Source organism: Dendrobates tinctorius, unplaced genomic scaffold, assembly GCF_039654945.1.
Source record: "Dendrobates tinctorius isolate UK_male_01 unplaced genomic scaffold, ASM3965494v1 ptg000162l, whole genome shotgun sequence".
NCBI lineage: Eukaryota > Metazoa > Chordata > Amphibia > Anura > Dendrobatidae > Dendrobates > Dendrobates tinctorius.
Genome location: NW_027361829.1, coordinates 29,421,478 through 29,434,454, shown reverse-complemented (window position 1 = coordinate 29,434,454; position 12,977 = coordinate 29,421,478). Strand labels below are relative to the sequence as shown.

The 12,977-nt window shown below is 42.9% G+C and overlaps 1 protein-coding gene across 3 annotated transcripts in view; it reads right to left on the bottom strand.

Annotated features, from left to right (window-relative positions):
* Window positions 1-12,977, bottom strand: part of ITPRID1 (ITPR interacting domain containing 1) — a 440,936-nt gene that overhangs the window by 355,299 nt on the left and 72,660 nt on the right. For 2 of the 3 annotated variants that reach the window (XM_073549928.1, XM_073549930.1), the window contains exon 1: window positions 6,010-6,305. The exons of the other annotated variant lie outside the window; for it this stretch is intronic. The gene's annotated coding sequence lies outside the window, so the exon portion shown is untranslated. Of the gene's footprint in view, window positions 1-6,009; window positions 6,306-12,977 lie in introns of those variants that run through there. 3 annotated transcript variants of the gene reach the window in all.

Below are 12,977 nucleotides of genomic sequence, written 5' to 3'. Positions count from 1 at the left end.
TGTCTTGTTGGAAGATGAAATGACGACCCATCTTAAGATCCTTGATGGAGGAGCGGAGGTTCTTGGCCAAAATCTCCAGGTAGGCCGTGCTATCCATCTTCCCATGGATGCGGACCAGATGGCCAGGCCCCTTGGCTGAGAAACAGCCCCACAGCATGATGCTGCCACCACCATGCTTGACTGTAGGGATGGTATTCTTGGGGTCGTATGCAGTGCCATCCAGTCTCCAAACGTCACGTGTGTGGTTGGCACCAAAGATCTCGATCTTGGTCTCAACAGACCAGAGAACCTTGAACCAGTCTGTCTCAGAGTCCTCCAAGTGATCATGAGCAAACTGTAGACGAGCCTTGACATGACGCTTTGAAAGTAAAGGTACCTTATGGGCTCGTCTGGAACGGAGACCATTGCGGTGGAGTACGTTACTTATGGTATTGACTGAAACCAATGTCCCCACTGCCATGAGATCTTCCCGGAGCTCCTTCCTTGTTATCCTTGGGTTAGCCTTGACTCTTCGGACAAGCCTGGCCTCGGCACGTGAGGAAACTTTCAAAGGCTGTCCAGGCCGTGGAAGGCTAACAGTAGTTCCATAAGCCTTCCACTTCCGGATGATGCTCCCAACAGTGGAGACAGGTAGGCCCAACTCCTTGGAAAGGGTTTTGTACCCCTTGCCAGCCTTGTGACCCTCCACGATCTTGTCTCTGATGGCCTTGGAATGCTCCTTTGTCTTTCCCATGTTGACCATGTATGAGTGCTGTTCACAAGTTTGGGGAGGGTCTTAAATAGTCAGAAAAGGCTGGAAAAAGAGATAATTAATCCAAACATGTGAAGCTCATTGTTCTTTGTGCCTGAAATACTTCTTAATACTTTAGGGGAACCAAACAGAATTCTGGTGGTTTGAGGGGTTGAATAATAAATGACCCTCTGAATAAACTTTTCACAATTTAAAAAAAAATTAAACAAAGAAATAACATTCTTTTTTGCTGCAGTGCATTTCACACTTCCAGGCTGATCTACAGTCCAAATGTCACAATGCCAAGTTAATTCCGAATGGGTAAACCTGCTAAATCTGCAGGGGGTTGAATACTACTTGTAGGCACTGTATTTATTAACAATCTGGTAGAAGGTTTGCACAGTAAAATATCGATATTTGCAGATGATACAAAACTATGTAAAGCAGTCAATACAAGAGAAGATAGTATTCTCCTACAGATGGATCTGGATAAGTTGGGAACTTGGGCCGAAAGGTGGCAGATGCAGTTTAACAATGATAAATGTAAGGTTATGCACATGGGAAGAAGGTATCAATATCACCATTACACACTGAACGGTAAACCACTGGGTAAATATGACATGGAGAAGGACTTGGGGATCCTAGTTAATGATAAACTTACCTGGAGCAGCCAGTGTCAGGCAGTGGCTGCCAAGGCAAACAGGATCATTGGCTGCATTAAAAGAGGTCTGGATTCACATGATGAGAGCATTATACTGCCTCTGTACAAATCTCTGATTAGACTGCGCATGGAGTACTGTATACAGTTTTGGACACCAGAGCTCAGGAAGGATATAATGGAACTAGAGCGGGTACAAAAGAGGGCAACAAAATTAATAAAGGGGATGGGGGAACTACAATACCCAGAGAGATTAGCAAAATTAGGATTATTTAGTCTAGAAAAAAGACGACTGAGGGGCGATCTAATAACCATGTATAAGTATATAAGGGGACAATACAAATATCTCTCCGAGGATCTGTTTATACCAAGGAAGGTGACGGTCACAAGGGGGCATTCTCTGCGTCTGGAGGAGAAAAGGTTTTTCCACCAACATAGAAGAGGATTCTTTACTGTTAGGGCAGTGAGAATCTGGAATTCCCTGCCTGAGGAGATGGTGATGGCAAACTCAGTCAAAGGGTTCAAGAGGGGCCTGGATGTCTTCCTGGAGCGTAACAATATTGTATCTTACAGTTATTGTTAGGCTCTTTAGAAGGACGTAGATCTGGGGATTTATTCTGACAGAATTTTACAGGCTGAACTGGATGGACTAATGTCTTTTTTCGGCCTTACTAACTATGTTACTATGTTACTATGGTGTGACATAATTACTGCATGTTCGGTTTTGAATTATGCGCTTCGACAGGCTAAAGAAAATGATACTATTTGCTTGTTTATACAAGGTACCCTCTACGAAATATAGTTATAATAAGTTTAGTAGTCAGATTCTAACTCCAGGAGCAGGGGGAGGACCATCACCCGACCGCCCCTTTTATGATGTCAGGACCCAGTACTATAGAGTACACTCACTCAGTTGGGAGGTCATTCTTGCTGGACATCCCATGCTGCTAGGATCCCAGGTGCAGGGAGACGTCTGGCCCCGCCTCCCCACATGGTTAGCCTAAGTCCATCTAAGCAAATGTAAGTGTTAATCTCTATTTTAAACCCGTTTATTTTATATTTGCTTTGTACATATCTAATGTCTCAACTTTGTAAAATCTTTTATCTGTGTAATCACTGCCTGCCTTTGGGAATAAATTATAACATTATTAGTCTGTCTTCATGCTCTAGAAACGAATTTACATGCCTTTAAGATAATTACGCTACTGAATTGACTTGGCTTCAAATTCCTCTATTAAGTATAAATAAAAAAGAGAAACTCTGGAGCTGGTGGCAGCAAAGTGTGTTCTGGGTCCTGGGCACTGCTGAGAGTGATGGAAGGGATTTTATAAGCTAATTGGGTGGCTGTGGCCAGATTATTTTATAATTCCCTCACTGCAGCATGCCAGGTGGCCAGTCTTCATTGAAGCAGCCGGCCGGTGACCAATTATCCCAGGTGAAGTTCCCTGACTGACCTGAGGGTAAGGGGGTGTGCCGGAGAGCTGCAAGTTCCAAAGTGGAACTGAAAAATGGGATACACATAAATCCCCGCAGTTCGTGAAATATTTTTAGCAGTGGTGGGACACCCAAAATAACTCCTCTGCGATAAATTGTTAGGGCAAGACTAGCTTGCGTTTTTTATTACATTGTGACAGCGGTGGGATAACTAAGATAAGCCCCCCTGTGCATGTGATAGCCGTGTGTCGGCAGTGCGTGACATCGCTCTGTCTGTGAAATACCTGTGTCAGCGGCGGGATCGTGACACAAGCCCAGGTACTTGGTGCACTTTTGGGGTTCCCACCTTCTTATTTTGCATCCATTCCTACCTACATCTTCCTTGATTCACAAACAGGAGCCAGAGGAGATGAGGAGGTAGATGAAAAATAAGTAGGTGGGAAGGTGTGCTGACCTGTTTGGCAATGTCAAGAGTGCATGATTGCTTATGTTTGGTTTGAAAAGTCCTTTTGAGCTGATTGTCTCCATTTAAGGGCTTTTATGGTTTTCTACTGCTCAACATTGCCATGGCACATAACTACATGCACTTCCCTAAGCTTCTATATTCTGGGGTGTACAAAAAGAAAATCATAGGGCCCCAAAGCAAAAACTTTAATTGTGCCAACTCTTAAAAAAGACTTAAATTTTTGGTGGCGTAGGAGAGGTAATATCTCTCAATTTTTATAGTAAGGAAGATAAACATGTAGTGTATCACATACATAGTATTTATGCAACTAATAAGTAAGTCCCTTAGTGTTACCACCCATGAAATCCCTTTCATGGCCATTAGAGAATATGATCTCCCAAAAATACTCACAACAACACAGAGTTTAAGACCCCTGTCACCACTCACTATGATCTCCCCCATCAGCATGATGCCCCTACAGCCATCACTTTTTATGATGCCTCCCCCGCTCAGTATGATGCCCCTACACAGTATCATTGCCCCAACATTTCCCCACACAGTATGGTGGCCCATCAATATGATGCTTCCACAGCCCCAGCTCATAATGATGGCTACCCCAGCCATACACAGTATTATGGTCCCCACAGTCTTCTACATAATAGGATTGCCTCTCAGTATGATGGCTCCGAATGTCAGCTCCCCAATCAGTATGATGGTGTCCACATCAATCCACTCAATTTAATGATAGTCACATTCATTCGCATTAAAAAATAAACACTTCTAACCTCACCTCATTCCCCCAGCGTGCTTCTCTGGTCTGTGCAAAGTAAGTAGTATTGATGCTCCGCACTGCAGGCACGTTGTAGTGACTTCATCGGGCTCGCAGTGCACGGAGTCTCAGACTTAAAAGCACAGGCTGATCCATCATTCTTACAGGCTCCCTGATCCACCATTCTATTCAGCAGTATCCATGTCCTGAGAATGTACATACTTTTGAAATTATGATGACAATTTCTGGTGATGACGGGGTGGGGGAAGGGACATGGCGCTGTGTGGTACTGGGCCCTCCCAGCTCATGGGCCCCATAACAGCCATGTGTCATGCCGCTACATGCAATATGCCCCTATCTATATTCTCTCCTATAAGTAAGAGTTTCTAGAAGTCATATTTACTTTGTTATGCATTACAATTTTTCTAGAAATGTTTTTTGGTAAAAACACAAAGACATGAAAATGTGTATGACTTTGTTTACCAAAAAGTATCCATCAATTCATCTACTGGTTTATAATAGTCAGTTAAATGTCCTAAGTTTTTACTGGTGAGGGTGAAAGTTTCAAGACCTCCACTTATTGCAGAGGCATGCAGAATAAGATCAGTAACATTTTAATCTAGATTATTTCTACTGTGCAAACTCAATATATGTCTCAATATATAAAAATGAATTACTAGTTAAAGAGGTTGTCTCAAGTATAGAAGTTTAACTTCTTGATCGTTGTGGGTCCAACCCCATTGACACTGGTGATTGCCCCATCTGAATAGAGCTGAGATCAAGCAGGCAAATCTGTGCTCAATCTCATCTCTACTGCACTTCTGGAGATAGTCAAGCAATATTCAGAGCCCATTCTCAGAATCGGGAGGGTTAGCAGGAATCAGTCCTCAAGCAATCATATAGTTGTGGATGACAAATAACTTCAAAACATCACACAAACCCTTAAAGAATGAGTCTATTAATGGTAAAAACATGTTTAGCCTTTATGTGAAGTTCTGCTCCTGTAGAAGCCAATTGCATAGCTGCCAAAAGTAAGTTTTCTTGACCAACTCTTCTGTGAAGAAGTTGTAATTCCAAAAGAGGTGTAGATTTACAAAGAATGCAAATACTCAATTAGATATTATTTAAACATGGATGAATTATAAGAAGAGATCTGAATTATAGATGGAAGGTTCGAATTGTAGATGAGGTCCTTGTCAAAAAATATGGGAGGGGGTCACATTCTTTTTTATAGAAAGGTAAACATAAAATAATGCAGTGCCATATAATGCAACCGCAATACTGGATCCGGGCCAAATAATAGTGGTAGGTATGTATATATGTTGTTCGACACTTTCTAAATAAGACCACATTTAAGAGCATTGTGGAATTTTGTGAAGTGCTGCATGAAAGAGATAAAACGTGATTTTTCTATTTGACTGTCTATTAAATTATTATCTTTTATTGTTCTGTAAGAAAGTCATTTATTGTAAAAATTACTTATGTTCTTTATTCAGATTCACCCATATTTATTGTGAATTGACTGCTATGCAAGGCGAGATATCTAATTTGCACCATTTTTATCTAAAAACATAATAAATATTATCATTGGCATGGAAAAAAAAGTAAAATGACACGTCACTGCTCAAGAAAGTGATTTCAGGTAGGCCTGTATAAAAGTCGCAAGTGCAGTCTGTATTGGTGGCCTTACTGTCTATCTTCCACAATTCCCAGAAAGGAATAAAAATAAGAAATGACTAAATACACTAAATGCAATGTATTTTGCAATCTCATGGTGAGAGATTATTCTTTACACAGGAAACAAGTCAACACACTCAGTGCACTATTTAGCTCACAAAACCACTTCCTGAAATGCGATCACAAATGATCTTTTGGGAAAACCCAATCTTATTTGCAGCTATTTTGCAGGAAAGTCAAATCACATTACACAATTCATGAAAACAATTGTGGCATCATAAACACTTCACACATACTTATCTGCAAGTGATCCACGGCAGGACAGGAACTCTTAACAAAGTCTTTTGAGAAAGGTCCTTCTCTTTACGTGGATTGAGGATCTCACTTACTGGATGTGACTCTTCGCTCTCCTTGCAACCTAACACATCCTAGTGCAGTCATTTATATTACAGTATGAGAAATTCGCACAAGCAGAGTGTCATAAGACAAGGAGCAAAAAAAGAGTCAAATAGCGCACAGCACTTCTACGCTATATAAACAGAGGCAAAATAGGGAGGAAGACCTGATTACTAGGGTCAGATACTTCATTCACTCTCACTAGCTATGTACTGTTTTTTTTCACAAATTGGCATGGCCATAAAGAAAAAGAAAAAGGATTGCACTTGCCCAAGGAAGTAGGGAAACTTCTTTTTTTAGTGTTTCCATGGTTATGGTACTTTTCACTCTGCTATTTGCATTGCAAAACAATTACACCAAAGAATTGGCAGAGGAAACTTAAAATTCATGAGATGTCTTTCTGAACAATACTTCCTTTACCAAAGAAACAGTACGTGTTTAAATTTGATCAGTCTGAATGAGTTTTGTGAATTGAAAGACATACAGTAAATATATAGATACCAAAATAAAATAACTGGAATATACAGTAAGTTGGTATGCATACAGCGTGTAGACACATGTTCACACTGGCAACAGACAAAACCCAAGATAAAAATAAAGTGAGTAAATATCTTGCAATAAATAAATGACAATAGTGTATGAAAATAACATACAGTAGGGTACTTGGTGTTAAGGGTGTTTTACACATAGCGATATCACTAGCAATATTGCTAAAGCATCACCGATTTGGTGATGCAGTAGCGATATCGCTAGCGATATCGCTATGTGTGATACTTACCTCCGACCGGCTCCCCCGCTGTCTGTCGCTGAACGCGCGAGATCGCGCAGCTCCATTTCTCGTCGGGCACGTCCTGCTGGTGCCGACGAGCGACGCGTGGACGCGAACAGGAGGACGTCAAGATCGCCTCGTCTGAAAGGTAAGTAACGACCGCTGTATCGCTGCTGCATCGCTGTGAGATCTGCCTGTGTGGCAGCTCACTAGCGACCATTTAGCGATGCACCAGCGATCCTGACCGGGTCGTATCATGGTCGGGATCGCTGGTGCATCGCTAAATGTAAAGGGGCCTTTAGGCACCCGGATTCTTCCGCTGCACAGGATAGATAGCAAGCCTTGTCAGGTGCTGTGGTCTCCCATTCGGCCCCGGCTGCTGCAGGTGCTGCTCAGCACAGATGTCAGTTCCCAGCATCTTGCACTGCTTTACAGTATCCATGTGGTTACTGCTGTCTCTCCAGCTAAGTCTATGCTAACCAGTGGTATACAGAAGTAGCCCTACACTCTGGAGTCTAAGTCCAGAAATCATCTTACTGAGCATGTCCGTGATGTGGCGTCTTCTCATTGGTGCTCGGACGCTGACTGCTTTGGTGATGTAGCACCTCCATATTGGCCCACACGCGATGCCCTATCTGACTGGGCGTGAGTGTTTGGGGGTGGCGCCTAGAGCATAAAAGGCTTCAAGCACCGCACATGGGTAGGATAGCATAATTTGTGTTTTGGTGTGTGTGGGTGGATACTTTACTCCTCTGTCTGTATGCTATTATGTGGTTAGCACTGATTAGCTTCAGATAGATAGTGTAGGTTTTGCCTTTCTGCATGACTTAGCACCTGTCTCGGCCACGTGTGCGGTTAGCACGGGTCAGTTGTGGGGCAAGCTCAACCCATGTGCTTATTCCCTGCAGGTTTAACAAGTTATTGCACATTTCTTATTTTTCAGTGCCGGTCGGGGATTAGCTGAGCTCGGTACTTATATTTCTATTGCCGCTCAGTGGTTAACTGAGCTTGGTACATATATTTTTCAGTGCTGCTCGGTGGTTAGCTGAGTTTGGTACTTATATTTTCTGTGCCGCTCAGTGGTTAGCTGAGCTTGGTACTCTGCGCCCCGTTCGCTCTATGTGGTTTTAACGAAGTTATACATCTCTGCATGGTGAACCCTGGGTTGTGATTGCACTTTATTATTTGATTTTATATAGCGCAATCCACCAACCCTAACACTTGGTTAACATAATTTTGATAAAAAATGTAAAAACATCACACCACATCAAGGTGACCCTATTCGAGATGATCCTAACCTCTAGTATTAAAACCTTAACATATGTCTAATGAAGTGAGTATGCAGACGGAGCCTTTCTTAAAATGACAAACGTATCACCATTAAGCAAAGTGTAACTCAACACCTAACTATTCATTGTGTGTTAGCTTAACCCCTTAGTGACAGAGCCATTTTGCAGCTTAAAGACCAGGCCAATTTTTACAATTCTCACCACTGTCACTTTATGGTTATAACTCTGGAACGTTTTAACGGATCCTGCTGATTCTGAGATTTTTTTTTTCGTGACATATTTAATTCATGTTAGTGGTAAAATTTCTTCTATATGACTTGTGTTTATTTATGAAAAAAACGGAAATATGGCAAAAATTTTGAAAATTTTGCAGTTTTCAAATTTTACATTTATATGCCCTTAAATCAGAGAAATATTTCACACAAATTTCTTAATAAATTTCTTAATAAACAACATTTCCCACATGTCTAATTTACATCACCACAATTTTGGAAACAAAATTTTTTTGCTAGGAAGTTATAAGAGTTAAAATTTGGCCAGCGATTTCTCATTTTTACAACAAAATTTACAAAACCATTTTTTTTTAGGGACCACATCTTATTTAAAGTCATTTTGAGGGGTGTACATGACAGAAAATACCCAAAATTGACAACATTCTAAAAACTTGGCCCCTCAAGGTGCTCAAAACAACATTCAAGAAGTTTATTAACTCTTTACCTGCTTCACAGGAAAAGTAATGTGGAAGGAAAAAATTAACATTTAACTTTTTTTGCAAAAAGTATACTTCAGAACCAATTTTTCTTATTTTCACAAGTGTTAATAGAGAAAATGAACCTCAAAATTTGGTGTGCAATTTCTCATGAATACGCTGGTACACCATTTGTGGGGGTAAACCACTTTTTGGGTGCACGGCAGAGCACGCGAGGGAAGGACTTTTTCAGCGCAGAATTGGCTAGAATTGAGATCGGAAGCCATGTTACGCTTGGAGAGCCCCTGGTGTGCCTAAACAGTTGAAACCCCCAACAAATGACCCCATTTTGTTAACTAGACCCCTTAAGGAACTTATCTAGATCTGTGGTGAGCACTTTAAACCTCCAAGTGCTTCACAGAAATTTATAACGTAGAGCTGAGAAAATAAAAAATCATATTTTTCTCTTCACCACGACAGCACCCACTGAGAGAGGGGATCCGCCCCTAGGAACAGGAAACCTACAGAGAGATAAAAGGGGCAGTCCCCCTGCTCCCTCAGTTGGTTTCCTGTTCCTAGAAGGAACCCATAGAGAGAAAGAAGTTGCTGCCTGTACAGCATCCATATGAGCTACAGGGGCCCCAGAGCTGGAAGCAGCGTTCGGGGGAGATCTGATACTCAACTCCCCGCTCAGCTGTTAATGCAGCGTGAAGCCTGGTAATGATGTGACTGGCTCACGTACGGTGCATAGAGCGGCAGGAGCCGGCACCTATGGAGACTCCCCTTGGGGGACGCAGCATTACGGACCAGAGCGTCCTAGCTCAAGGTAAGAGCACGACTCAGCGTCAAGGCTACCGGCATCCCCAGGTATGATGCGGAATGTGGTAAGATGCTGAACGCTGATTCCATACCTGACTCCTGGCGAGGAGAGACCAACCTGGTGCATATGAGAGGCACAGCACGGCGCAGAAGGCCAGCAGCCGGGGGCTTGGCATGGTTGATGCAGAATATGGCTGGAGTAGAACTGGCTCTGGCCCGACAGCGTAGACCGGGAGAGGCCGACCTGGCACGTATGAGAGGCGCAGCACGGTGCAGAAGGCCAGCAGCCAAGGGCTTGGCATGGTTGATGCAGCATATGGCTGGAGTAGAACTGGCTCTGGTCCGACAGCGTAGACCGGGAGACGCCGTCCTGGCGCGCATGAGAGGGGCAGAAGGCCAGCAGCCGGGGGCTTGGCATGATGGGCCTGAGTCTCAGAGGAGAGCCGAGTCAGATTGACTCCCCCCTCGGCTGATAATGACGGCGTGAGGCAGGGGCCAGATGAGGCCATTCTCGCTCACGGATGCAGCACGATATGGCTGGAATGTAGCAGGCGCGCATTTGTGCAGAGGATCTGCAGTTGAAGGCCTTGTATGGCCACGGATAAAAGTGGTAGACAGGAAAGCGAAACACGTCTCAGAACGCCTCGTATGGCGGTGCAAGGTACACCCACATGAAGTGGTGGAGGTGCTACCATAGAGCAGCAGGAATCATAGAATCATAGAATCATAGAATCGTAGAGTTCGAAGGGACCTCCTGGGCCATCTGGTCCAACCCCCTGCTCAAAGCAGGATTCGCTAAATCATCCCAGTCAGATGTCTGTCCAGCCTCTGTTTGAAGACTTCCATTGAAGGAGAACTCACCACTTCTCGTGGCAGCCTGTTCCACTCATTGATCACTCTAACTGTCAAAAAGTTTTTTCTAATATCTAATCTGTGTCTCCTCCCATTCAGTTTCATCCCATTGCTTCTAGTCTTTCCTTGTGCAAATGAGAATAAAGTTGATCCTTCTACAATGTGACAGCCCTTTAGATATTTGTAGACAGCTATTAAGTCTCCTCTCAGTCTTCTCTTTTGCAAACTAAACATTTCCAAATCCTGCAACCTTTCTTCATAAGACAGGGTTTGCAGACCGGTCACCATTCTGGTCGCTCTTTTCTGAACTTGCTCCAGTTTGTTGATGTCTTTTTTAAAATGTGGTGCCCAAAACTGGACACAATATTCCAGATGAGGTCTGACCAAAGAGGAGTAGAGGGAAATAATGACTTCACGTGATCTAGACTGTATGCTTCTGTTAATACATCCTAGAATTGCATTTGCCTTTTTTGCTGCTGCATCACACTGTTGACTCATATTCAGTCTGTGATCTATTAGTATACCCAAGTCTTTTTCACATGTGCTGTCACTTAGCCCTATTCCTCCCATTCTGTATATGTTTTTTTCATTTTTATTGCCCAGATGTAGTACTTTGCATTTCTCCCTGTTAAAAACCATTCTGTTCGTTGCTGCCCACTTCTCCAGTTTATTTATATCTTTTTGAATCCTCTCTCTCTTCTCTAGTATTAGCTATCCCTCCTAGCTTTGTGTCATCAGCAAATTTAATCAGTTTACCCTCAATTCCTTCATCTAAATCATTGATAAAGATGTTGAACAATACAGGGCCCAGGACAGAGCCCTGTGGTACCCCACTTGAGACATTCTTCCAACTGGATGTGCAGCCATTTACGACCACTCTTTGGGTCCGATCACTAAGCCAGTTATGAATCCACCTAACAGTTGCCTTGTCCATTCCATACTTAGTCATTTTTTCAATAAAGAAGAGTGGACGCTCTAGACAGAATGGTTCCATGGAAAGAGGTGGTACACAGTGAAGCAGACCACATCTTAGGCTGAGTTTCCACAGCCGGTACCATGTGTTAATCATCAAGGAGATGAAAAAAAAAAGTGCACTAACCTCACCCTGCTCCCTGGAGGGGAAGCTCAGTATAGCTAGACCCTCGGCTTGCAATTGGGGGCTACAGCACCCGGCAGGGGTCAGTGAAGCAGTGTGCAGGAGTTCACTCACTCTTCCTCCTGCTCTCCGAGGGTCGGCAGCCATTCCTGTCCGAGTGTGACTGCTCTCGTTAGATGGCAGCAGCTAAGTAGCTGGAAGCCAGGCAAGTACCAGAATGGAATATCAGTCATAGATCCTGGTAAACAACAGCATACGGGTAGCAGTCCTAGAGGCACACACAATTTCATGTGCTGAGAGCCTTATGGGGGACTTCAGCAGTGCATTGTCTACGTGAAGATTGCCAGCTGCAGCTCGTTAATTGGCTCCTTCGGGTGAGGTCACTCTGACAATTGAGATGTACCATTCAGAGTGGAGGTTATCTGGAACTCTGAGACGTGCCCCCTTGAGTGTAACTGTGGGCCTGGTCTCTTGTTTAGCACCTTGAAGCGGGGCCATAAGTCTATCTGTACCCCATGGGGCCTATGTATATCATATGGTCTAATAGAGTCTGGATGTATCGTATTACGTCATAGCGCCTCTATGAATCGTACTGCATCATAGAATACTTCATGGTAATTCATAGTACTTCAGGGTACTTTGTGGTGCTTCATAGTACGAAAGATATGCAGTGAAAGGACACCACTGTATAAATTACCAAATACCAAGGCCCGGTGCAAACATGCGCCAAAGATGAATCCGAAAAAGAAAAAAATGAGTGAAAAAGCGCAAATAGTGATGCACATGCAGCCAATGATATAATTCATGGTACATCATATTTGCTTCGTGGTACTTCATGATATGTTATAGTACATCATAGTACTTCTGGTTGCATCATAATGCATCATAGTGTGCCATAGCTCATCAGATTGCTTCATGGTACTTCATGAGAGGTCATAGTACATCATTGTATGTCATAGTACCTTGTGGTACTTCTTTTTGCACCATAGTACATCATAGTATGTCATAGCGCATAATATTGCTGCATGGTTCACCATGGTACTCCATAGTACTTCATGATATGTTTTAGTACGCCATCGTATGTCATAGGACTTCATTGTGCTTCTTGTTGCATCATAGTAAGTCATAGTACTTCATATTGCTTCAGGGTACTTCATAGTACTTCATCATATTTAGTATTGCATCATAGAACTTCAGATGGCATAATAGTACTGAATAGTGCTGCATCGTGCATCTTTTTTGTTTCATAATACATATTGCTTCAGGGTACTTCATAGTACTACGTCATACTTAGTATTGCTCCATAGTACTTCAGATTGCATCATAGTACTTCATAGTGCTTCATATTACTTCAT